The 24,900-nt window shown below is 44.1% G+C and overlaps 2 long non-coding RNA genes across 2 annotated transcripts in view; both read left to right on the plus strand.

The window, feature by feature from the left end:
- The window catches only part of LOC148124634 (uncharacterized), a 135,604-nt gene that overhangs the window by 26,314 nt on the left and 84,390 nt on the right, over positions 1-24,900 (plus strand). Inside the window, exons 3-4 of the long non-coding RNA XR_015739612.1 lie at positions 7,524-7,688; positions 10,687-10,939. This is a non-coding gene — a long non-coding RNA (uncharacterized LOC148124634). The remainder of the gene's footprint in view (positions 1-7,523; positions 7,689-10,686; positions 10,940-24,900) is intronic.
- LOC148124635 (uncharacterized) lies at positions 18,077-23,347 on the plus strand. Its single transcript, XR_015739613.1, has 2 exons — positions 18,077-18,610; positions 22,854-23,347. It is a non-coding gene; the product is annotated as an uncharacterized LOC148124635 (long non-coding RNA).

A 24,900-nucleotide genomic window follows, 5' to 3' on the forward strand; every position in this document is an offset into this window, starting at 1 on the left:
TTTCTTTCCTTCCTTCCTTCCTTCCTTCCTTCCTTCCTTCTTCCCACCCTCCCTCCTTTCCTTCTTTCTTTCCTTCCTTCTTCCCTTCCTCCCTCCTTTTCTTCTTTTTCTTTCTTTCTTTCCTTCTTTCCTTCCTTCCTTCCTTCCTTCTTCCCTCCTTCCCTCCTTTCCTTCCTTCCTTCCTTCCTTTCTTTTTCTTTTTCCTTCCTTCCTTCCTTCTTCCCTCCCTCCCTCCTTTCTTTCTTTCTTTCTTTCTTTCTTTCTTTCTTTCTTTCTTTCCTTCCCTTCCTTCCTTCCTCCTTTCTTTCTTTTTTCTTTCTTTCTTTCATTCATTCATTCTTTCATTCTTTCCTTTCTTCCTTCCTTTCCTCCCTCCCTCCCTTCCTCTTTCCTTCCTTCCTTCCTTTCTCTTTCTTTCTTTTACATTTCAAGAGTTATAGACTCTCTCTGCTCCGTTCTGCCAGCGAGCGGGAGGGTGGAAGGGTTTTTTTTTCTCCGGATCAGGGTTCGAAGCTAGACCGTTTCATGCTTCCCCAACTCCAGATTAAATTCAATGCTGAACAAACGAGGTCCTCTCTCTTTGGGTTACAGAACACGTGAACTCTGCATTCAGGAGAACTTTGTATTTTCCCGAGATCCGAATTCAAACTGAGGCCGGTGATCACAGGAACAGCAAACTTTATGCTTCAATATATTTCTCTTTTCTTCCTGTTTAATATTACTGATCAGGCTGTCTGCCTTGTGCACAATTTCTCTTTCCTTCCTTCCTTCCTTCTTCTCCTTCTTTACCTTTTCCTCTTTCTTTCCTTTCTTTTTTCTCTTTCTTTCCTTTTCTTCTCTCCGGCACCTTTTCTTCTCTCTACTCTTGGTGCCTTCTCCAAGCCAGCTGAGCTCCAATCGTGGTTAAAATCTCGGATTCGAATTGGGGAAACTCCAACCTGACTTTCCAACACCCTGAACTCCAAGTCCTGAAAAAGCACCTTTGGGACATCCTCAACTCCACTTCTGCGTTTGTCTGAAACCCTAAATGGATCCCATGGGAACTCTCTCTTGAGATCTCATAACAGGTTAAAACCAGGAAGGAAGGAAAGAGAAGAGGGAAGGTTGACACGAGCCAAGCTGACAAGCTTAGCAGCTGCTAAACCTTGTCCCAAGTTGGAGATTAGTCAAAAGTTGTATGAATCCAAGCTGAGGTCGAATTGCAGATCTGTCACTCTCTTTAATTCTAGAGGACTTCATAAAAGAAGACAAGGATAAAAACTGGAGATTATGGGCTGGGCAAGATATGGCTGTCCACAAATAGCTTATGGTTTTGTCTAGCCAAGGTTTATTTTTAGGGTCTATGGAGAGTCTCAACTATCCAGGTCATGGTTATCCCAGAGATGTTTTTCATATTTGTTGAGTTCATACATAACTCGAACAAGCTTCTTGGATGAGAAATGAACAAAGTTTCAAAGAACAACAACAACAAAAAAAAAAAACCCAAGAAAATTCAACTGTCTTTTGGAAAAAAGCACCTTTGGGTTGTTTTTAGGGGTTTTATGCTATATTTGATAGCTCTTGAAGCTTTATAGTATTTGCTGTGAGCCACTCCAGGTTTGCAGGTTTGAATGAAAGACATGAATGAATGAATGAATGAATGAATGAATGAATGAATGAATGAATGGATGAGCAGGGATCTCTGGGATTGTGTTGTAAAACTACAACACAAATAAAGCTGTTCCTTGAAATAACCTGGAACTGTCTCACCTTTTTCAAAACAGACCTCAAGCTTACTGGTCTTCCAGCACCATCCAGAATTTGCGTCAATAAATATTCTATTTCTTCTCAATATCTTCTTGTATCGTATTCTATCCATCATGGTTCCCAAAGCCCAGGAAAGGTGGGAAATTAGAGATGGTCCTAATTTTTTTTTTTTTTTACCCATCTGCTCCCATCCATTCTGAGAGCCGTTTTATGCCTGAATTCACACAAGTCCAAGTCCTGGGACCCTGGTCTCTTCCGGGTTGATTCGTGTGGTAACTGAGCAGATTTGCAAAGCAGATTCTTGGGTTTCATTGACTATCAAGGGGACTGTGAAACAGAAGGCAGGTTCCATGGTTGTACGAATGAAGTCCCCCTCTCTCTTAAGATATACATCATAGAACATAGAATAACAGAGTTGGAAGGTAACAGATAGCAGATAATCAGAGTTGGAAGGGACCTTATAGGTCATCTAGTCCAACCTCCCACCTGCCCAAGTGGGAGACCCTACCCCATTTCTGACAAATGGCAGTCCAATCTCTTCTTGAAGGTCTCAAGTGATGGCGCTTCCACAGCTTCGGAGGGCAACTTCTGTTCCATTGGTTGATTGTTCTCACAAGGGACATTGGAGGCCTTCTAGTCCAACCCCCTCTCAGGCAGGAAGTCCTATACCATTTCAGACAAGTGACTGCCCAATCTCTTCTTAAAAGCCTCCAGTTGATGGAGCACCCACAACTTCGGAAGGCAAGCCGCAAACGGTCTCACTCTTAGGAAGTTTCTCCTTAGTTCCAGGTTGCTTCTCTCCTTGGTTAGTTTCCACCTGTTGTTTCTTGTTTCTTGCGTTTTGGTGCTTTGGAATACAGGTTGACCCCCTCATCTGTGGAGGAGCCTCTCGAATATCAGTGCTATCGTGTCACCCCCTAGTCCTTCTTTTCATAGCCTCAAAAGAGAAGAGGGTTGAGATCTTGGTCTCTATTACCTCTACTACCCTATCTGGAGACAAACTCTGTTGAAGTGACGAAGGTTCTGGAAAGTTAAAGCAGCCATGAGAAAAAGGCAACATAATAGGAACTGGTGTGTGTGTGTGTGTGTGTGTGAGAGAGAGAGAGAGAGAGAGAGAGAGAGAGAGAGAGAGAGAGAGAGAGAGAGAGAGAGAAAGAAAGAAAGAAAGAAAGAAAGAAAGAAAGAGGGAAGGAGAGAGAGAGAAAGAAAGAAAGAAAGAAAGAAAGAGAGAGAGAGGGAGGGAGGGAGGGAGGGAGAGAGAGAGAAAGAAAGAAAAAGAAAGGGAGGGAGAGAGAGAAAGAGAGAAAGAAAGAAAGAGAGGAAGAAAGAGAGGGAGGGAGGGAGAGAGAAAGAGAGAGAGAGAAAGAAAGAAAGAAAGAAAGAGGGAAGGAGAGAGAGAGAAAGAAAGAAAGAAAGAAAAGAAAGAAAGAAAGAAAGAAAGAGAGAGAGAGAGGGAGGGAGAGAGAAAGAAAGAAAAAGAAAGGGAGGGAGAGAGAGAAAGAGAGAAAGAAAGAAAGAAAGAGAGGAAGAAAGAGAGGGAGGGAGGGAGAGAGAAAGAGAGAGAGAGAGAAAGAAAGAGAGGGTGGGAGGGAGGGAGGGAGAATCTTATGGATTAAACCAGCTTCTTGGATGTTCTGCTAAGAGCAGCAAAGAAAATTAATCTAATGTAATTAAAAGTGGCGATAAAAGCACACCAAGATAATGTGGCATGCCTTAGTTGCAATTAAAGGCTTCATGGAGAATTCATGGAGAATTCTTTCAGGGCTAAATCAATGGGCTTTTTCTCTCCAAGGCTTCAGTATAGCCAGAAGGCTGCATTTTTACACAGTGAACAAAACTGGGTGGTAAATTAAGTCATCCCTCCCCCGCCCCCCCCAGTCCAAAGTAGGAACATTCACACAAAGGGTCCAAACAACAGTTAAGAGGTTGTGCTTATCTTTCACACCTTGGCTACAATGTGGAGATGCCATTAATAGCTGCATATTCCCACTGGAATATGGCTTAACCCGGTTTGTCATTTAACCCACAACGCTGAAAACCACACCAAGGATGAAGCAGGTTGGCTCACCCAACCTGCTAAGCTATGCTTCTCTGCAAACCCACCAAGAAAGAGAATCACCGACCTCACGTCCGCAACCAAGACAGCCTTGTTTATTTAATTCTCGTCTTCAGGATTCTTATTCCAGAATAAGAACATTCTGGATATTTGTGCATGCCCAGTAGGCGTTTGTACAGGAGTCTAAGATCCTTGGGAAATCCAGCTCTCTGCGACATCAGGAGCTGTATTCTTTTGCAGGCCGGCTAATCTCCCTTTTTCTTCTCCAAGTTCATTTCGCTTGATCGATGGCAGAGGTCACTCCGTCCACAATTAGGTCAATAAAATCAATGTTTATTCCTCTGTTGGGCCTGAAAGCTCATAAATTGTTCTCCCAGATTAGCTGAGCAGGAGAGAAGGGAGAGGAAGTGCCTCTCTCCTTTAAACCTCCCCCTCCAACTTTCCATTTAATACAAAAATAATCCACTAGCAGTGATTTCTCCTGAGTGCACCCACATTAGGTATCGGGGACATACCTACAACGGCTTAACCTCATTATTTCATTCTTTTTCTCAGTTTGTGCCACAAGGTAAAGCCTGCCTTAACTAGTTGGGCTAGGTTTGCACAACAAAGCTAAGCAAGCCACAAGCCAGCTGGCCAAATGAAATTACAACTGGAAGTTTAGCTAACTTGAAGTTTAGCGTCTTTGTAAATATAGGTCAGGGTACATAAGAGTTAGATGAAAGCTACTTCACACTTTCCAGAACTCTTAAGGGAGAGAAAATCTGAGTTTGGGTTACTAGCACATTTACCAAGTTGGGCTCAGGCTTTTAGAATTATCCAGTTAGAATTATATATATATAAATAAATATAAATATAAATATATAAATATATATTCTGTAGTTGTGTAAGTTCTATTTATGTACCTTCATAAAATTATTGGGGAAAAAACCAGAATTCTCCAGCCAGATTGGTCACCCCTGGGAACTGAAGTCCACATATTTGGAAGTTGCAAAGGTTGGGGAATATGGTGTGGTTAGTGTAAACCCATAGTAAATCTGGAAAGCATATTATTCCCAAGGTGCCTTCATGGTTTTGTTTTTTCTCCAAGAATTTTTAATCGCTATAAAATCACAAACCGATTCCACTTAATTCAGAGGATTTAACCTGTGACTAATATAGATTTATATTTCAAAAAAATAGGGATCTTGAATCTTGAATTCTTTATACTACAAGTAGTAGTGGCTCTCCATAACTTGATCAGTAATTTCCCAGCGTTTTTCTTCCCCTTTATCCCATGTTTGTATTTTATTGCTGTATTAGAATTTTAGAATACTCCAATCTTAAAACTTTTGGTTTATAAAACTTCTAACTTCCAACTTCTACTAGAAGTTATAGACAAGTAAGCAAGATCTCAGACGTTAGTTAATTTTCCTTTTACTATTTATCCTTCTATTATCCTACCATTATTCTATTTTACAATTATACTTCTCATCTTTCCTAATACCTTCTCCTATTGGTATCTTACAATATTACTTTGTTGTTTTGCATGTACACTGAGAGCTTCTGTACCGGAGACCAAACGTCTTGTGTGTCCAATCACCTGGCCAATAAAGAATATGTTTTTTTCCCCCTCCTGCTCCATAAATGTAATAAGACTGGCTTAATTTTCTGTATAAACTAGCATGGGATGTACAGTCTTGATTTCAAGGACTATGTGCCAACCAGTTGATGCCAACTATTAATGGCCAGAAAAAGAAAATACCCACCGTCAAACTCATATAAAAACTGCAGGAGCCCCTAAAAAAATATCACCTGGTCCTTAATTCAAAGTTTGCAAAAGACTTCAGGTATCTGAATCTTTAATACAACAAAGTGATCTCCATTTTTCATGTTAAGCTTCCGGGGGGCAGGGGGAAGGAGAAAGAAAAATAAAGAGAAACAAAAGAGAAATGCTTTTGAAGAATTAAATCACAGATGAAGAAAGGATGAAGACCGGGGTTAATGTTTGCAAAGAGAAGCCACCTTTGAAAGTTGAGAGATTCCCAATTTTGAAACTCTCGGAAGGGAAAACAAATGCATGCATCGGGAGGGGAACACAGGAGGGATATCGGTCCAGTGGTGAAGGTGTTGGATTTGGAGCAGCGAGTTCTAGTCCTGCTTTGGTGGACACGGAAGTCAATGTCTATGGAGATTCTCAAGTCATCCAGGTCATGGTTATTCCAAAGGTCCTTTTTCAAGAGGCCGCTGGACTTTCTGGTTTTTCTTTGAAGAAGTTTTGCTTCTCATCCAAGGAGCTTCTTCAGCTCTGACTGGATGATCATAGAATGGAATGGAATAGGATAGAGGAAGGAAAGAAGGAGAATAGAATAGTATGGAATGGAATGGAATAAAATAGAATAGAACAGAAAAGAACAGAGGAGGAAGAGGAGGGAGGAAGAAAGGAAGGAAGGAAGGAAGGAAAGAAGGAAAATGGAATGGAATGGAGTAGAATAAAATAGAATAGAATAGAAAATATGGAATGGAATGAATTAGAATGGTATAGAAATAGGAATGTAGAATAGAATAGAATAGGAATAAGGAATAAGAATAGGAATAGGAATAGAATAAGAATAGGAATAAGAATGGAATGGAATAGAAAATAGAAAAGAATAGAATATGAATATGAATAGAATGGAATAGAATAGAATAGAATAGAATAGAATAGAACAGAATAGAGAATGGAATGGAATAGAGAATGGAATGGAATGGAATAGAGTAGAATAGAATAGGAATGAGAAAGAATAGAATAGAATAGAGTAGAATAGAATAAGAATGAGAAAGAAATAGAATAGAATAGAATAGAATAGAATAGAATAGAATAGAATAGAATAGAATAGAATAGAATAGAATTCTTTATTGGCCAAGGAATGCCACATTCCCCACCATCCAGTCAAAGCCGAAGAAACTTCTTGAATGAGAAGCGAAACGTCTTCAAAGAATAACAAGAAAGTCCAGTTGCCTCTTGAAAAAAAAAAAGGACAGTTTTGGGACGAACCAACAGGGCGACTTTGGACCAGTTTTTCCTCTCCCAGCCCTAGGAGAAAGGAGGACAGGGCAAATGAGTCGCACCTCCAAATTGCCTCCCCCCACCCCACCCCCCAAAAAACCCTACAGAGACTTGACTAGCCAATCCCCAAGAGTTAGGAATGATTTAAAAGCACCCCTCCCTCCCTCCCTCCCTCCCCTCCCCCAAAAAGCGGTGGCGGCGAGGAGCTTTCTCAAGGTTTGATCACTGACATTTATTAATCGGTGCCAAGGCGAGCGAATTAAATCGAATAACCGGGTCTAAAAGCGAACGGTCGCATTCACACGTATTAAACGCCCTTGTGATTTAGGCAGGCTCGTGAATTGATTTATTTGGTTCTGTGGTTCTGTGTACCTTCCCTCAAAATTGACCGGGAGGGTGGAGGAAGCGGGGAGAATGTCCTTCATACACCACCACCGTCACCACCCCGCTTCCTCCTAATTTCTCCGGATTGTTCTGGGAAATGGGAAAAATCGAGGCTGACTGCGGTCTAACACACACGCTGGCTTTTGTGAAACATTTGCGCGTTTCGCATTTAGGGGGTGGCGACCTTGATAAATTGGGGGGGAAGAAAAAAAAACCTGATTTTTTCCGCAATTCTTTTAACGGGGCAGCAAGAAACCTTTCCTGCTTCCGTTGGGTAATGTAATTCCGACTCGGCCACTTTCTCTGCAGGTTACAAATGATGAAAATCACCTCCAAAGTCCCAAACCTCTCGGGGATAGTTCTGGACTTTCGGCTCTCGTATAATCACGACCTTGGCCTGAGCTCAATGAATCAATCATATTTCTTCGGCTGGGGATGATGGGCGTGGATATCCAATTCTCCGGAGAACTCCAGGTGTGTGTGTGTGTGACAGAGAGAGAGGGGTGGGGGCGTGGTGGCATTTTCGGTTTCTTCCTGTTTCGACTTTTATTTCCTCGCCTGCACAACGAAGAGAGCAAACTGTCTGGATGGAGCCTTGCAAAGGGAGAAAATACTCCCCCCCTCTTTTTATTTTGGAAGGGGGGTGTGCAGTTTCTGGAGGGGTGGTCCCAAAAGAAGAGCGATGCAAGCGGGAACGGGGAGGGGACGACGGGGACCTCTGGAGCCAAGCTGGAGAAAGGGTACAAGACGAGAGAGAGGAGAGAGAGAGAGAGAGAGAGAGAGAGAGAGAGAGAGAGAGAGAGAGAGAGGCAAAACGCCCACTTCGTGCCCGCAAAGGGTTGGCTTGAAGGGGCTGCTGGTGGGGGGCCAGAAGGGAGAGAGAGAGAGAGAGAGAGAGACTCTAGCTGCCATCGGAGGAGCTGTCTGGCTTTAACGTTGTTTGGGAGATACCTGGAAAATTAAAGGAAGGGTGAAACTCGGAGAAAATTACAAGGGAAGGAAATGAAGGATAGAAAGGAGGAAGGAAAAAAAGGAAGGAAGGAAATGAAGGAAGGAAGGGAAAGAGAAAGGAGAAGAGCAGAGAGGGTTGGAAGGAGGGGGAAATAGGAAGGAAGGAAGGAAGGAAGGAAGGAAGGAAGGAAATGAAGGAAGGAAGGAAGGAAGGAAGGAAGGAAGGAAGGAAGGAAGGAAGGAAGGAAGGAAAGGAAATTGAAGAGAAGAAATTAGGAAAAAGGAAGGAAGGAAATTAAAGAGAGAAAGGAGGCAGGAAAAAAAGGAAGGAAGGAAATGAAGGAAGGAAGGGAAAGAGAAAGGAGAAGAGCAGAGAGGGTTGGAAGGAGCGGGGAAATAGGAAGGAAGGAAGGAAGGAAGGGAGGGAGGGAGGGAGGGAAGGAAATTGAAGAGAAGAAATTAGGAAAAAGGAAGGAAGGAAATTAAAGAGAGAAAGGGGAAGAAGAGAGAAGGCTGAAGGGAAAGAGAAAACAGGGAGGAAAGGAAGGGATTCAAAAGGGAAGAAGGAAGGAAGGAAGGAAGGAAGGAAGGAAGGAAGAAGGAAATTAGAGAAAGGGGAAGAAGTGAGAGGGCCGAAGGGAGAGAGAAAGCAAGGAGGAAATGAAGGGATTTAAAGAAATGGAAGGAAGGAAAGAATGAAGGAAGGAAAGAAGGAAAAGAGGGAAAGGAAAAGAATCTAGAGGACTGGAGGGAGGGTGAAGGTAAGGAAGAAAAAGGAAGGATAAAGAGAGAAAGGAAAGAAGCGAGAGGGCTGAAGGAAGGGAGTAAGCAGGAAGGAAATAGAGGAAGGACTTTAAAGAAAAGGAAGGGAGGAAAGAATGAAGGAACGAAGGGAAGGAAAAGAGGGAAAGGAAAAGAATCTAGAGGACTGGAGAGGAGGGTGAAAGTAAAGAAAAAGAAGGAAGGAAATTAAAGAGAGGAAGAAAAGATGGGAGTATGGAGGCGTAATTAAAGCAATCAAAGAGGGGAGGGAGGGAGGGAGGAAAGAAAGAAAAGGGGGGAAGGGGAAAGAAATGGGGGGATGGGAGCAAGGGAGCCCCGGATTGTAGTTCAGGCGAGGCTCTGGCAGCCCGCACGGACCTGTCACTTAACCTGCCGCGTTGCTCCTCTCGGTGGGCATTTAACGCGTCCATGAAATCACAGCCTAAGAAGAGCGAGATCTCCCCACTTCTTCTCCCCGCGCCCCCACCCCCCCCACCCCGAGAGAAATGGTTTCTAAGCAGGATTAAACATCAAGTTGCGAGATAAATTGAAATTAGTTAGGCGGTGGCGGCGGCAGAAGGCGAGGCCACGGGTCGCCGCAGCTTGGCTGTCCGGGAAGGTTTGGGCTGATCCACCTGCAGAGCAGGTAAACATCAAAGCGAGCTTGGTTTGGAAGGTGTCGGGGTGGGGTGGGGGGCGTCCATTCTGCAAGCCCCTTTCCGTTCTCCTTTCACTGGGTCAAGAATAAACGCGTTGCCTTCTTCCTCCACCGATTAAAGCTTTTGGTTGTTTGAGCTGTGTTTTACGTTCAAGGTAAACGTGTCAGGAAGGCAAGGGGAACTGTCAAATATTGGGCTTGAAAATAATCAGTGTTGGGTGAGAGAAAATAACTACTGGAAAGGTGAAGAGAGAATGTAATAGGAAAGGGAAGGAAAGGAAAGGAAAGGAAAGGAAAGGAAAGGAAGGAAGGAAGGAAGGAAGGAAGGAAGGAAGGAAGGAAGGAAGGAAGGAAGGAAGGAAGGAAAGAGAGACTGATGGAGGTAGGAAGGAGGAAAAGGAGAAGGAAGAGGAAGGAAAGTTGATAAGGAGGAAAGACAAAGGAAGGAAGGAAGGAAGGAGAGACTGATGGAGGTAGGGAGTAGGAAAGAGGAAAAAGAAAGAGGAAGAGGAAGGAAGATGGAGAAGGGATGAAGGACTAGAGGGAGGGGAAGAAGAGACAGAGGTAGGGAGCAGGAAAGAGGAAAAGGAGAAAGATGAGGAAGGAAGGTGGAGAAAGGAAGGACAAAGAGGAAGAGGAAGGAAGGAAAGACTGATGGAGATGAAATAGGAAGGAAAAAAGGAGAAGGAAGGAAGGTTGATAAGGGAGGAAAGACAAAGAGGGAAGGAAGGAAGGAAGGAAGGAAGGAGAGACTGATGGAGGTAGGGAGTAGGAAAGAGGAAAAAGAAAGAGGAAGAGGAAGGAAGATGGAGGAAGGACAAAGAGAGGAAGAGGAAGAAAGGAAGGGAGGGGAGAGGTGTTTGGATCAAAGTGAAAAAAAAAACTGTTTGTGTGAAAGACAGTGGAATGGATTGACTCTGTAAAGGCCATGCCTGCTGGCTGTCCCGCTCCAATTCTGGAGATGACATTCACCACAAAGGCTCATTTTCAGAACCTGCCATCCTGTTGAGATGGAAAGACTCCTTAGGATCAGTGGGGTGATAGAGGATTTCCAAGGACCATGGGTCAGATCCCTCAGCCTCTCTTTGGTCTTCTCAACAGAGACAACTGAACAGAAATAGATGGGTCAGAAGACAGAGAGAGGCCAACATGTGGATTTATTTATCTGGTCTTCCAACCGCTGGATTGGAATTCCCATCATCTATCACTATTGACCAATCTGGGAGCCAACTGCGAAGCCACCTTGGGTATTACAATGGAGAAGAAGGATGAAAGTCCACAAATAGATAAAGAAGCAAATAAAACAAGAAGCTGAAGACATCTATTCCTACTTTAGCAGAACATCTTTTTACCTGTAAGGTGAACGTCCTTGTCTTTCTCACATTGGGGATTGTAGTGTGATAGTTCTAGGTGCCAGATCAGGCAGCAAAAATCAGGACCTTTTGGCTGCCATCCTAGTATCTACTTGGACTTCTGTAGCCCAGATCCGGTAGTTTTCCAGAACCACATCTTTCCTTTAATTGAATAGGTGGGTCGGAGAACATCTCTCATCATATTAAAATGTCTGGAATGGACAGGAATGGTGTGGTTGAGAGTGGAAGCTGCTTAATGCTTCCATAGTTATATCAATTTGTCTACTTTGATGAGAGGGAAGAAGGAAGGAAGGGAAGAAGGAAGGATCAAGAAAAAGGGAGGAATTAAGGAAGATAGGATCAAGAAAAGGAAGGGAGGATTAAAAAAAAGTAGGAAGGATCAAGAAAAGGAAAGAAGGAAGGAACAACAAGAGGGAAGGGACGATCAAGAAGAAAGAAGGAAGGATTAAGAAAAGGGAGAGGATCATTAACAAAAAGGATAAAAGGAAGGATAAAAAAGAAGGAAGGAAGGGTCAAGAAAAAGAAGGAAGGGTTAAGAAAAAAGGGGAGCGAGTGAGGGACGGAAGAAGGAAAAAGAGTTAGAGCAAGCCTACTGTAATGGATTTCTTTCTTTTTTTTTGAAGGAAGAGGAGGAGGAGGAGGAGGAGGAGGAGGAGGAGGAGGAGGAGGAGGAGAAGAAGAAGAAGAAGAAGAAGAAGAAGAAGAAGAAGAAGAAGAAGAGAGAGGAGGAGGAGGAGGAGGAGGAGGAGGAGGAGGAGGAGGAGGAGGAGGAGGAGGAAGAAGCTTCAAGGGGAAAAGTTATTTGTTTGGGGTTCACAACTAGTGGACTTTCATAGAAACCCCATAATCCACAGGAAGCTTTCCTTAAAAGGGGTGGTTGTGGTGGCAGGGCCGGAGAGTAGTTTTTATTGGGAGGCTGGAATGCCTCACCTGTGGCCTCCAGGTGAGACTGTCAAAGCCCTTCTAGGGCCTTCAGAAATGACCAGTGGAGACAGGCAGTCTGGGTGAAAGGAGCAGGTTAACCTGGAAGGACCCTCCAGGCAACAGGAGATCCAACAGATATGCACGTCTCTCTCTCCCTCTCTCTCTCTCTCTCTTTTTCTCTTTCTCTCTCTCTTTCTCATTCTCTCTCATTCTCTTTCTCTCTCATTCTCTCTCATTCTCTCTCTCATTTTCTCTCTCTCTTTCTCTTTCTCTCTCTCTCATTTTCTCTCATTCTCTTTCTCTCTCTCATTCTCTCTCTCATTTTCTCTCTCTTTCTCTCATTCTCTTTCACTCTTCTCTCTCTCTCTCTCTCTCATTCTCTCTCTCATTCTCTCTTGCCCTATTTCCTTCCCCGACTGCAGTTTTTTTTCCCCCTTTGACTCTCCCTGATGCCCCTTGCTTCTCCTTGGAAAGCTAGACTTCCACCATCCCATCAACTCCTGTCCTTCTTAGGGACACCCGAGGCTGGAAGATCTGCTGAACTTGCAGCCTCTCGGCCCTCAAGCCAACCTTGGCTAGTCTGCCACTCCATGGGGGAAGGAAGTGGGGGGGTGGGCTGGCTTCCCTGCCTCTCTTCTCCACCCTTGTTGACAGATGTTATCCAGATGCCCCAGGAATTCGGGCTAGGAAAATCACCTTTTTCATGACGGGGGGAAAGGAAGGAAGAGATGAATGGGTTCTCCTTCCCTAAGGGCCCGCTACCACCCCTTTCCAGCTTGTAGCAACGCGCCTATCTGGCCTCCACTCTGGTTTTTCAGAGCCTGGGGCTCGCCAACTCCTGCCTGAAAAAGATCCCGCAATTTTTTTCCCGCCAGTCTTTTTAGACCCATGAGAGACGCTGGAGAAAATGCACAAGAAAAAGAGCTGATAGAATCAGAGATGGGGATTCTGCCAGCTGCAGACTCATCCCTTGAGTGGATTCCATGTGGACTTTAGCCAGAAAAATCTGGTTTAACTGTTGTTGAGCGGAGCCATGGTGATTCTCAGTTCCATTTCTCACTGTGCAGCAGCTGCGTTTCTATAACCCAGGGGTCAGCAACCTTAAACCGGAGGTGGGTATTCAGCCGGTTCTGACCAGTTCTGGAGAACCGGTAGCGGAAATGTTGAGTAGTCCAGAGAACCGGCCAATACCACCCCTGACTGGCCCTGCCCCATCTCTTCTCTGCCTCCAATCAAATCCCAGCTGATTGGCTGGGTCTCCTTTGGTTGCCCTGCACAGGAGAACGGAGCTGGAAAGCAGGTTAGTGGGGTGGGGAGGGAATGGAGATTTTGCAGTATCCTTCCCTTGCCACGCCCACCAAGCCACATCAAGCCCACCAAGCCACGCCCACAGAAACATTAGTAAACACAAATTTAATCCTTAAACACTCAAAGAACCATTTGGACCCGTTCCCCCCAGAAAAGAAAACACCAGGAGCCATAAAGATCCTTCCCATGCCTGACTATTTCCTGAACGGCCACAAAACTAGCATACGGAGTTGAATTAAACATTCTGTTTTCTTCTGAAACTTTTCTTTTCTTAGATTTATCCATGGATTTATCTTACTGGGGCGGTGATGTTGAAAAGCTCAATAAATCGTGTGCCGGCAGCTGTCGTACATTGGCAGGTGTGACACATATTTTGAGTGACAGGGAGTCACAAGCAGAGGGATGAAAGAGCCACATGTGGCTCCAGAGCTGCGGGTTGCTGACCCCAATTAAGAATTAGAATCTGAATTCACCCACGTTCTGGGTTTTTGTGCAAGTTCTTGAACTGATAGAAGATAATATTTGCAGCTCAGGATGGGGTGGGCTGTGGGATCCTTTCTGTTCTTTATGCTTGTTGGTTTTCTTGCAGGTGTTTCATTACCCGTATTATGTAACCCCCTCATTAGCACTGATGATGTTACCTAGTTTGGTAATGAAACATCTGCAAGAAAACCATCAGGTTCAGACAGCACCAAAGACTCCACAAAAGCTAAGAAGATTCAGACCTGGTGAAGTTTGGAGAAGAGACTCAGTGGGTTATTGGTTGGGCTGGGAAGTTGTTGCTAAGATAACAGAGTAAATGTGTTTGTGTGGCCATCAGGAGTTGAAGCAACTTTGAGCTTGGTGGTTACCTTGCAGATGTTTCATTACCCAAACTAGATAACATCAGTTCTAGTGGGCTTCCTCTGGCATATAAAACAGAGAGCAAACCCCACTCCTTTCTAGCAACTGCTGATGTTACCTAGTTTGGTAATGAAACGTCTGCTACAAAACCACCAAGCGCGTAAAAAATGCAAGTAGAAAAATAGGGACCCTTTTGGTGGGAAGGTAACAGTGTTCCATGTGCCTTCGACATTTAGTCATGCTGGCCACATGACCACGGAGACGTCTTCGGACAGCGCTGGCTCTTCGGCTTTGTAACGGAGAGGAGCACCGCCCCCTAGAGCCAGAAATAACTAGCACGTATTATATGCGAGGGGAACCTTTACCTTTTAACTCAAGAGAGGTTAACTATGCAGGGTAACTGAAGCAGAGTATTAGCTCACCCCAGACTTGGGGGCTTCTAACTTGAGAAGGTTCAAACCCAAACCAAGACAAGGCCCACCGCAATGCCTTTGTCCCTCTCTTGAGTTATCCTCTTTTGAATGGTCCCCTCACGAGTTTTCCCATGTTGAGTTGGCTATGGCAAATTGGCCAAGGTGAGATGGCCAAGGTGAGTTATCCTAAACCCATTCAGAATGCCTAGGTAGATTCTCATGTCAAAACTCTGGAAATGGCCCTTCTCCACCTTGACAAGGGTCAACACAATCTCATTCCCAACATAAACAGAATATGATGACTTCTGCCTATTTCCTCTTTTCCATCTCTAAGTTCGGTGAATTTCTAAACTCTCTCTAAAAATGCTCTGCATTCCACTTGCCTGCTAGAACCATCTTCACGGTTATTTGTTCCACTGTGCGATCCACCAAAGAATTAAAAAGGTTCCTCCAAGAATGAAACAAACTAAGATCAGATTCTGTAATCAAACAAAGCAAAGGGATCTCTTCCTCCGTGGAGGAAGCCTCTGATTTCGCCCGTCTATTTCTGTAAGCTATTAATTTCCAGATGATTAGGAATGTTGTCAGTGTATAGTAATGTGCAAACCATTTTCAGATGGAGCTGTTATACTATTTCTTTATTTAAAAAAAAGGTATTTATTTATGACATGCTGTTCTCATTCATGCTCTCAGGAGCCCAGGTTGATTGTATCTTCGGAAGATACTGCCCGTTGCATTTTAAGAACAATACTGTGATTATTCTTAATGCAAAACACATCTCTGTTTCATGGAAAATCATTACCGTCCATCATTCTCGATAGCCTGTAAACCTCCAAAAAAGTTTATACAGTTCTGTAAGCATGTCTAGGGTTGCTGTGTTTATGACCGTGTTCATATTTTTCCTTAAGCAGAATTTATTGAGTAACCTACAGTTGGCTGCCTTCATCGAATACCATAAATATCAGTTATGGTTTTATCATTTATAAGGGTTAGGAGCACTCAAGATGTAATAGTCTCTGAGCTTTGTCACTGTCACATGCAAATAAGTCAGCATCATTTAATAATGCTGAATTCTGCTCTCTGAGTCAAAGTTCTCATCGTAAAAATCCAATCCTATCCAGAAATGCAGTCATGTTCCTCCTGATATCCTCTTATGTCTTGTTGTAAATTGAGAAGCTTCTCTGTGAAAGTTAACCATCAGGTCCCATTTCCATTTTCTAAAAGAAAAACACCAGTAATTTCTTAACTTTTCCAGGGTCTTTTATGATTATTACTTGGTCCATTATGACCTCCTCCCAAAAGAAGTTTTTTGGGAACTGTGAGCCGTTCATTTGTCCATTTATTTTGTGTGCATCGGTTGGGTAACTCCCAGCCAGGCAGGGAGAAGGAGTCAAACAGGGAACTAGCCTTGAGTCCTTGCACAGCTACAAGAGGCATAAGCCTGATTCCTCTTAAAGGAACTTAAACTTAGCAACAGAATTTTGGAGCTCAGTTGTAGTTGTAAATTGAGGGTTACCTGGATTGCTAATTTGCCAGATATTTTGTCTCTGTTTAGGTAAGAGAAGTTGTGCTTGGCACGGATTCTCTTGGCAACTTTCACAAAGGGAAGGATCCTTCTTTTTAAAGAATGTGGGTGGGAACTATGACCTAAATACACGGGCCTTCCTTTTCTTCTTCCCCAACTCTTAAGCCCAAGAGCTTCTGACGAGCTGAGTCACCACTAAATTGACCTGCAAACCTAATTCCCACCCTCCATGGTCTCCTTTCTTTGCCGGTTCTCTCCCCGACCAGGTGAATTTTCATGCCTTGCGGTGGGTTGTTTTTTTTGTAGGTGAGTATGAAGTTGGGAAACTCAATTCTTCGAGTGTGAAATTTTGGTGGGGGTGGGTGAGTCTTGGCAGAAGGCCTCCTCGTTTTGGAAGGTGTGTGTATATGTGTGGCATCTACTGTGTTTCCCCCAAAATAAGACCCTGTCTTATATTTTTGTTGCCACCAAAAATGGCACCAGGTCTTATTTTTGGGGGGGCAGATGTCATCCACTGACTAACCTCACTTGTGCACGTCGCCCCCGGCCTCCTTTTCGTGGTCAGAGGCCTTCAGGAACTTCTTCTTCTGCGGCTAGCAAGGCTTTCCTGAAGGCCTCTGTAGCCTTCAGGATCGATCCAGAGCTTTGTTATCAGCTGCAGAGGCCTTCAGGAAAGCCTTGCCAGCCTTGCTGGCTGCAGAAGAAATGGGCTGGCAAGGCAGGTGTCGGGGTGTGCGAGGCCTGACTACAACTGTCCAAAGGTAAGTAGTAGGGCAGCTCCACCCTCCCACGCCCACCCTAGCTTAATTTTTACCCGTGCACTCGAATGGGCAGGATCTTAATTGGGGCTCATTTTGGGGGGTAGGGCTTATATTGGGCGCACGTGTAAAAATCAAGCTAGGGCTTACTTTCAGGGTAGGTTGTATTTTCAGGGAAACCGGGTATGAGCAGGAGCCAGTCCAAATTTTTCCGCTGAAAGGGCAACCTATGCCACCAGGTCCATGCCCGTTCTTGCCCTGCTCCTTCAAAGAGGCCTCCTCTTGTTTTGTTTTTCCTGGTTCTTAGCAACCCTGCTTTGCATTCCCATCTGTCATCTCACCGCCGTTTCTACCTCCATGCAACTTGACGGAATGAGGGCAGACGAAAACAGACGGGAGTGAAACTGGTGTTGTCGGTCCAGATCCATTTCCTCGCAGCTTTCTCTTCGGCCCAGAGTGGCCCTTGGTGTTCCAGACCGTGAAGGACTTTGGGAAACCCTCAATCGGTGATGACGATGACAATGAGATGACGGCGAGCATTTTATATGTTCCAATACATTTATGGATTTGTAAACATTCTTAACTCAGGGTAACTCTGGGCAGGTTACCATCATCAAAGATACAAACGGTATACACAATTCCAAAAGCCAAAGGTTGCAGCCCAATTAAAGATAGAGAGGGCGGGAGCAGGAAAGGCGTGTGATCGTTTTAGCACCTTGCAAAATAAAATGAGGATGGCTAGCATCACGTCTATTTTCAAAACCCTCCTCCTCCTCTTCCTCCCCACAAATCCCACTCCTGCCTAGTACTGAAGATGTTACCTAGCTGGGTAACAAAACATCTGCAAGAAAACGACCAAGCTCAGAGAGCACCAAGGACCCCACAGTCCTCCTCCTCTCCACAAATCCCAACAGTCGTTTTCCCCTTCTTTTCCTCCACCTTCTCCTCCTCCTCTTTCTCCTCCTGCTCCTCCTCTTCCTCCTCATCCACAAATCCCACTCCCTCCTAGTACTGAAGATATTCCCTAGTTGGGTAATGAAACGCCTGCAAGAAAACCAGCAAAGCTCAGAGAGCACCAAGATACATTTCAATCCTGAGCTACAAATATTCTTCTTTTATTGGGTTGAAAGAAAAATTCTGCAGCCTGATTTTTAAAAAAAAAACCACTCTAGATGATAGCTCTCTCCTCCTCCTCCTCCTCCTCCTCCTCCTCCTCCTCCTCCTCCTCCTCCTCCTCCTCCTCCTCCTTCTTCTTCTTCTTCTTCTTCTTCTTCTTTCCTCCTCCTCCTCCTCCTCCTCCTCCTCCTCCTCCTCCTCCTCCTCCTCCTCCTCCTCCTCCTCCTCCTCCTCTGTACCTAGAAATTTCAATGCTAATTTTAGGTGGGAACATGAAATGGTTCCATACTTAATCCTGGCTGGTCAACCATATACTTTAAATCAATATTTTTCAATCTTGGCCTCTTTAAAGTTGGTAACATGCTGAGAATTGAAGTCCACCCAATGTAGAGTTGCCAAAGGTTGAGAAACAAGGATTTGAATACTACTACGCACTTCCCACCTCAATATGCTACGGTCCTGGACTTGATTAGATTTTCAGCAGTTCATTTTGGAAGGTGTGGAAGATGCTATCTATTTTAAATTATGTTTCATAAAAGGGCAAACGATCTTGTTGATCTTGTTTGGAGTTAGAGTTTCTCACAATGTATTGACACCTCCATCTGCAGGAAATATCTTGTTGACTGCATCAGGGCCAATGTCAGAGAAGAAATGAAGATTACCCAAAGAATTATTTTCAATGTGTTACATTTCTCTCTGTTCTCATTCAGGATGGAACGCTTCTTTGGCAACAGATTAGCTCCAGCAGCTGAAGGCTTTTTGGAGGTAAACCACAACTTCTTATAAACCTAATGTTCAGTGGTTTTTGTTTTTGAGTTCAAGTTTACTAAAAAAAAAAAAAGTGAAATGAAATGACATTCCAAGTGGAAAGAATTCAGCGAAAGCCTTCTTCTGGATAGTGATGTTGATTTAATTTTTTAAAAATTACTGTATTTATTCGTTCAACATTCCAACATTTAAAACCAATTTCCACTCTTTACAATGATTCTGTAACAGTGTTCACACTAATTAAAAAAGGCTATAACTATATCAATTACTTCTCCATTCTATTCACCTATACTCTTATTTCTCAGCTTAACTTATAACATTATTCACACACACACACATACACACACATACATATCACTCCTTATCACCTATTCCCTCCCACTTGTGACTGTATGACTATAACTTTGTCAGTTTGTATCCTAACGATTTTTATTGACTGTTTCCTGATATGATTTGATTGCTTATTGTACCCTATGATGATTCTTGATGAATGTATCTTTTCTTTTATGCACACTGATAGTATTTGCTCCAAGACAAATTCCTTGTCCAATCACACTTCGCCAATAAAGAATTATCTTCTCTTCCTTCCCTCCCTCCCTCCCTCTCTTTCCCTCTCCTTCCTTCCTTCCTTCCCTCCCTCCCTCTCTTTCCGTCTCCTTTCTTCCTTCTCTCTCTTTCTCCTTCCTTCCCTTCCTCCCTCTCCTCTCCCTCTCTTTCCCTCCCTCCCCTCCTTCACTCCCTCTCTTTCCTTCTTCCTTCCTTCCCTTCTTCCCCCCTCTTTCCCTCTCCTTCCTTCCCTACCTCCCTCTTTTTCTCCTTCCTTCCCTTCCTTCCTTTCCCTCCCTTCCATCCCTCCCTCTCTTTCCTTCTTCTTCCTTCCTTTCTTCCCTTCTTCCCTCCCTCCCTCTTTCCCTCTCCTTCCTTCCTTTCTTCCCTCCCTCCTCTCTTTTTTCTCCTTCCTTCCTTCCTTCCTTCCTTCCTTCCTTCCTTCCTTCCTTCCTTCCTTCCTTCCTTCCTTCCTTCCTTCCTTCTTCTCATTATTCTCCTGCTTTCATTTTTCTCTTTGGTCTTTCTCCATTTTCTCCCCTTTCCAGCACCCTCCATTTTAACTTTTCCCTTTTGCAAAATCCCCAGAAAAGGACCCTTCCCTTAAATTCTGCCCCTCCTTTCCCCTCCCCCTCCCATCTTTCCTCAGACCTTCTCTTATCACCTCCTGCCCAGTTCGCCTCCCCACCTCCCCGACTCCTCCACCTCTCACGACTCCTCTTCCTTGGCATTCCCTTGGCAAGGATGGGCAGCTCCTTCCAAGCCTTTGCGCGCCAACACGACTTCCATCTATTTAATCAGGAGAGCGGTCAATGGGAGAGCCGCCCCCCCCCTCCCCTTTCTCTCCCCCACCCCCAGCCCTCCTCTACAGCTAAGGCCAGGCTCTGATTGAATTGCTGTGAACCCCTCCCCCTTCCCTTGTCCCCTTCGGCTCCGGGGCCGCCCTTGGCCTTTCCCCACAATGTCCTTGGGACCCTTGTAAATTTCATTTTGAAAGCTGGCCCAGAGGAGGGGAGGGGGCTCCGCTTCTGGCTGGTTGCATTTTACGGATAGAGCACTGAGTCCGCTGGTGCCTCTCGGGATTCAAGTCAATGCATCGTGTTTGCATCTGAAAGGCGGTTCTATGAAATCAACGAGGCTCATTTCCGAGGACGTTTATTGGATTTGCCACGGGGAGGAGGGGAGGCGAGGAAGGAGGACCCTCGCCCTCAGCCTGGCCGTGAGAAATGAGGCAAGGGTTCAACAGAAATAGGACAAGAACAACCGAAGGGGCCTCGGAGGTCTTCTAAACCAGCCCTCTGCCTCCTCCCTGTACAGTGGTGGGATTCACAATTTTTTTTTTTACTATGGTTCTGTGGGCGTGGCTTGGTGGGCGTGGCAGGGGAAGGATATACTGTAAAATCCCCCTTCCCTCCCCACCCCACTCACCTGCTTTCCAGCTCCGTTCTCCTGGGCAGGGCAACCAAAGAAGAACCCAGGCGATCAGCTGTGGGCGTGGCTTGATGGGCGCGGTGTTCTGTGGGCGTGGCTTGGTGGCTTGGTGAACATGGCCGAGGAAAGATACTGCAAAATCTCCATTCCCTTCCCACTTCTGGGGAAAGGATATTGTAAATTCTCCATTTCCTCCCCCACCCCACTGACCTGCTTTCCAGCTCCGTTCTCCTTGCAGGGCAACCAAAGAAGACTCAGCTGATCAGCTGGGATTCAATGGGAGGCAGAGAAGAGATGGGGTTGGCGGGGCCAGTCAGAGGTGGGATTTGCCGGTTCTCCAAACTACTCAAAATTTCCGCTACCGGTTCTCCAGAACCAGTCAGAACCGGCTGAATAACCACCTCTGAGCTTCTATCATTTTGCTGTCCAATCTCTTCTGAAAGTAAGTAGAGTAAGTAGAGTGGAGTGGAGTGGAATGGAATAAAATAGAATAGAATACAGAACAGAGAATAGAATAGATACAGAACAGAGAATAGAATAGAATAGACTAGAACAGAATGGAATGGAATTGAATGGACTAGACTAGACTAGACTAGACTAGACTAGACTAGAATAGACTAGAATAGAATAGAATAGAATAGACTAGAATAGACTAGAATAGACTAGAATAGAATAGAATAGAATAGAATAGAATAGACTAGAATACAGAATGCAGAATGCAGAATGCAGAATGCAGAATGCAGAATGGGATGGGATGGGATACTATATAGGCCAAGTGTGCTCTCACTGTACATAAAGAAAAAATAAAATACATTCATCAATTATCATAAGATACAACACTTAGTGATGATCGTCGTAGGTTACTAATAAGCAATGGAATCATACCCGGAAACAAATGAAACAATATAACTTATAAATGGTACAAGCAACACGGTTATAGCCACAAGTGGGAAGTGATAGGTACCAGGAAGGATGAGAAGAATAATAGTAATACAATCTTCATAATTTGACATTGTTGTGGGAATTGGTTTTTTTAGCATAGCGGTGACATTTGGGGAAAACCTGTCCTTGTGTCTAGTTGTGTACTATTAGATATAAAACAGCTCTTTTATATGGTGGCAACTAAAACCAGACACAATATTCCAAGTGTGGTCTTACCAAGGCCCTGGAGGTTTTGCATCTGTGCTGGCAACACACATTTGAAGCAACAACAGTCTTTGATGGAAGGGAGAAAAAACTCACTGTTACAGCCTCAAGCCCACTAAAATAATTAAGTCCAGTTGCTAGCATTGTCTGTTCTCTGGCCAGAATTGCTTTGAGCTGAGGAACTCACTGCCACCAGATGTCTAGAGTACCAACTGAGATGCCTGTTATGATGATGATGGAGATAAAGTGAGTCAGGCTATAAGTTTAGTGGGCTGTTTAGTCACCAGTAAGTGACAGCAGTTGCTTCGCTTTAAAACCACATGCCGTGAAGCAACGAGGTGGCTCAGTGTGAAGTTTCCAGATGTGTCATGTTGGCAGCTGTGCAACATTTCGCGGCTCCAAGAACTGCACCAAGAGGGAAGACTGGAATCTTTTATCGCATCTTCACCTCTTGGTGACTTAATCTGTCCCCGGAATGGAATTAAAGGGAGGATCGAACGGAACACGGAGCCCAGCCTGACTTTAAGAAATAGGATTCTTCTGAAAAATAAGCCCACTTTAGATTTCAGTTTTCATTCTGGTTTGGTTTGGAAGGCTGCTTTGGCAATGCGTTGTTATTGTTATTCTGATTGAGTCTGACGATCATTTCTTGGCAACTTTCTGCATTTGTGGGCTGCCTTCGATTAAGAAGAAAAACTTTGGTAAGAAAAGTCACTCTATAATAAAATTGACACTCATATCCCTTCCTTCCTTTCCCCCTCCCTTCCTTTGTCTTCTTTCTGTCTTTCTTTCTTTCTCTTTCTTTCTTTCTTTCTTTCTTTCTTTCTTTCTTTCTTTCTTTCTTTCTTTCTTTCTTTCTTTCTTTCTTTCTCTCTCTCTCTCTCTCTCTTTCCTTTCCATCTTTCCTTCCTCTCTCTTTTTCCTTCCTTCTTTCCTCCCTCCCGCCCTCTCTTTCTTTCTTCTTCCTTTCTTCCTTCTTCTCCCCCTCCCTCCCTTTCTTTCCTTCCTTCTTCCCTCCCTCCGTTCCTCCCTTCCTTCCTCCCTTCCTTCCTTCCTTCCTTCCTTCCTCCCCCCCCTCCTTCTTATGTATTCACATGCTTTTCTTTCCCTCTAATAGAGGAAGAGGTCAAACTATTTTCTAAAGCACCTGTAGGCCAGACAAGGAATAAAGGATGGAAACTGAACAAGGAGAGATTTCACCTGGAAATGAGGAATTTTTCTGACAGTGAGGGCAATTAACCGATGGAACAGAAGTTGCCTTCGGAAGTTGTGGGAGTGTCATCACTTGAGACTTTCAAGAAGAGACTAGACTGCCATTTGTCAGAAATGGCGTAGGGTCTCTTGTTTGGGTGGGGCGGGGTTGGACTAAATGACCTACAAGGCCCCTTCCGAACTCTGATTATCTGTTTATCTGTTTACAGTTCTCGTTTCCTCTCTTTTCCCCCTTTCTCTCTCTCTTCCAACTCATCCCCACAGTTAATCCAATGGCTCCCCATCCTCCGTCTTTTGACTTAACTCACTGTGGGGTTGAAATGGGACATCCTCTCCTGGGTTGCCAGATCTTTTCAATTTCATCTAGTTTATAGAAATAAACATGTGTATCTTTTTCAATGGTTGCTGGCTGTCTCATTCGCTTTATTTATTTATTTTACAGAATACATGCGCCAATCATTCCTAAAAGGCTCTGGGTAGCTTACAATATAAATATGTAAACTTTAAAAAAAAAAACACAGCAGAAAAAAACCCCAGAAACTAAAACCGGCAGCCTATTTCCCCTAAAACGTTAACTAAAACCTAACACACATACTCCCCCACACCAAAAAAGAGGATTGTCTCACTTTAAAAAAAACAACAACCCTTGAACATCTGATGAACATGCTATTGGGAGAATAATTGAAATAATAACAATAGTTTGTTATTAGTGGATCCTGCACTGAGCAATGGTTTGATTAGGTATCTATGATACCTTTGACCTCTCTGATTTTAAAAATTCTAATAACAATAGCAGGCTGGCTGGGGAATTCTGGGAGTTAAAGTCCACATATCTTAAAGTTGCCAAGGGAGAGAACCACCGCCACAGCTCATTTCCCAGTTTCTTAAATTTCTTATTCATTTACCACTCCCGGAATTAAAGTCAGGATTTTGTAGTGCCTCAGCTCAGTAAATGCAACCTCTTTTTGCAAACAAAGCAAGCAATTGCCCAATCTTTTTCCAGCACCAGAATGAATTAAAGATGTGTAATAAATGTGATTCTTCTTCTTCTTCTTCTTCTTCTTCTTCTTCTTCTTCTTCTTCTTCTTCTTCTTCTTCTTCTTCTTCTTCTTCTTCTTCTTCTTCTTCTTCTTCTTCTTCTTCTTCTTCTTCTTCTTCTTCTTCTTCTTCTTCTCCTCCTCCTCCTCCTCCTCCTCCTCCTCCTCCTCCTCCTCCTCCTCCTCCTCCTCCTCCTTCTCCTCCTCCTCCTCCTCCTCCTCCAGACAAGAAAAACAGAGACAAACACAAGGGTGTAATTTGGCCTTTTCTTAGACTTCCTAGAATTTGGTTTACTTTATTTTCATTTCTCGTCCCCAACTTTGAGATCTTCGGGCAAACCACGAGAAGAATTGGAGGAGTGGAAGAGACATTTTCTCATGCCCTCATAAATATCCCGGCAATTTTAGACTTGCCCAGGTCCCTTCTGTGAAAATGATCCGCCTGGAGCCAAGAATCCAACTTTTGATGTCGGAACTGTTGTTCTATCCCACAGACTTAAAAAGAAGAAGAGGGCCACGGAGTTGACATCAATCAAGGTTTAGTCTAGGGAAGGATAAGGATAGAATATCAGAGAGGTGACCAAGCATAGCACATGATTCAAATCAAGTCCACGTTTGATTAATTGGGTTCAGTCAGAGTTTTCTGGATCAACACAACTGTTGTTCTTCCTCACAGCCTTTGAAAGAGAGGTTCTCATCTTCCACCCTGGCCCGCCAAAGTATGCGGCAACATCAAGACCATCACGTTGTACAAGCTCTTAAAAGGCTTGGGTGGATTGTAGACAAACTCAATTTGCTCAAGATGGCTCAAAGAGTGATTGCACAGCCTTGTTTTCGTCTTCATCAAGGGGTCTTCAAACACACAGATGCACACATCCCCATACTTTGCCTTGCAATCAAAGCTGTGTTTTGACA

Source organism: Pseudonaja textilis, chromosome 15, assembly GCF_049901715.1.
Source record: "Pseudonaja textilis isolate UNSWEBS1 chromosome 15, rPseTex1.2, whole genome shotgun sequence".
NCBI lineage: Eukaryota > Metazoa > Chordata > Lepidosauria > Squamata > Elapidae > Pseudonaja > Pseudonaja textilis.